Source organism: Ursus arctos, unplaced genomic scaffold (assembly GCF_023065955.2).
Source record: "Ursus arctos isolate Adak ecotype North America unplaced genomic scaffold, UrsArc2.0 scaffold_22, whole genome shotgun sequence".
NCBI classification, from domain to species: Eukaryota; Metazoa; Chordata; class Mammalia; order Carnivora; family Ursidae; genus Ursus; species Ursus arctos.
Window position 1 is genome coordinate 8,007,522 of NW_026622897.1, and position 2,119 is coordinate 8,009,640.

The window sequence follows — 2,119 nt, forward strand, 5'->3', positions numbered from 1 at the left end:
GGACCAACATAATTTTACCAAGAAAAATTTGACGACGTAAGCCACCCAGCCTTCCCCAGTGGACACCTCTCTGTGTTACCAGGTATAACGGCTGGTATTGCTGCAACGATCTGACAAAGTGATCTAAAGCGTCTGTTATTGCTCGCCCAGCTGCAGGTTAGCTGGGGGGTTGGCGATCTGGGCTTGGCCAGGCGGCTCTGCTTCAAGCTACAGCACTTAGGGCAAGTCTGCTTCTCACTATATGTCTGTCGATTGACTGAGGCAGCTCTGCTCCGTGCGTCCTCATCTTTGGGATGTACGTGGTCCAGTGGGATAGCTGAGCTATGTTCCGCTCAGACAGTGACAGAGAAGCAGAAGAACAGGCAAGCGCATGTGAGGCCTTTTCCATTGTAGGCTCAGAAACCTCTGACTTACTCTGTTGGCCAAACAAGTCACATAGTCTAATACAGAGACGAGGTAGGGAAATATACTTAGTCCCTTCAGTAAGGAGAATTGCAAGGTCACATGGTAAAGGGAGTGGATGTCGGACCTGGGCAGGATTGGAGTTGCTATTGTCGTCTAGCACATTAGGTTGACCACGTACCTTAACAAAGGCAATGTGGACCAAGGGCCAGGGTATCAAAGGGAGAACTCAGGGCACAATTTAATTATTTGGGCCAAGGTAACAGCTTTCCTAAGTTGTAATAGGTGTTATAATATTGGAAATACATCCTTTTCAATTGACATTAAGTAACCAGCTATCTGCACCCTTACATGTCTGTTTGCCCCATCAAACCTTCACAAAACTCTTAAGGTAACACCAAGAGTTAATTGAAACTTAGAATAGCCAAAGGCCACCTCGACTTTAAGTGAAGAAAAGCAGAATATCAGATGCCAATTCAAGCGCTTCCCTCACCATGGCAGTCCTCTCTTTGTTTTGAGAACCAGGAGTTTCTAGAAAGAATGCGTGTTGGATATGAGATATGCTATTTCAGACGTAAAGACGGGCTGTAAATCAGCGTGCCATAAAGGTCAGTCCTCATCCTGCTGATGCTGCTTTTTTTCTGCGGTAACAGGGCTTCCCTATATCATCAGTTGAAACTGAAATAGATTCCCCCGCCCCAGGCTATATGCATTCAGTGTTCTTTCTCTAAAATTGCAGTGGTTCAAGCTGAGACCAAAGCCCAGGAAGTCTGTGGTCGAGACAGTTTCTTCAGTGATTCACAGCAGTGTGGTATGGGGGAAAAGGCAAGGAAATCAGACCCACCTTCTGCCACTTAGTACTTCAGGTTTTGGACAGGAGACTCGCTTTATTATTTGAATATATTTGAAAACGTGTTTACCGTAAGAAGCAAATGGAAACCCAAGTACTGTAGCAGTTTAGAAGAGGGGTTCATTGAGGGCTGAGTTGGTGAGGCAAGCTTTTTCACAGAGAGGGATCATTCTTTCCTAAGGCTCCTCTCCCTTCTACCACCAGTCCAAGGCTGAACAATTACCCCACCTGACAGCAGGTGCCCTGCAAAGAGCAGGATTATTTCCTTGCTGAGTTCAGAGACACAGTTTGGCTTCAGGTGGAGCTGCTCTCTTCTCAGCCAGAACTCCAACTCAGCCACCCCCTCCCCCCCGGACACTACCCACACTGTCCCATAACTTGCCAGCCAGGGCACACTGCCCACTTGAGCATCTATCTCTTCTCTGTATCCCCATTCCTTTCTCAGGGGTAGCCCTAAGCACCGGGACTGCAGCCTACCGAGCCCCAGGGAGGTCTCAGCGCCTCGCCTCTCGCACTGGCCCACACTGCAGATCCTAGGGCTCCGGGTGAATTTGGCCATGTCTGCGAGGAGTGGGGTGGCGATGTGGCCTTGTTTTGAGCCACAATGCCCTCTTCATCAGATTTCAGAGAAGCCAGACTGGGATAGTACTCTGCCCTGCGCCCTGGGCAAACGCAGGACCTCCATGGGAAGCTCAGAGGTGGGGGGGACAGCAGTGGGGCGGGCGGGAAGCTGGCTCCCCTCCTTTGCTCGCTCCCCTCGGGCGGGCCAGGTCTGCGGTGCCCAGCACTCCGGAGGAGGCCATCAGGGGCGGGCCAGCGGTAGTGCTGCCCTCCCCTCGCTGACGTCCCAGGGGGCGGAGGACGGCA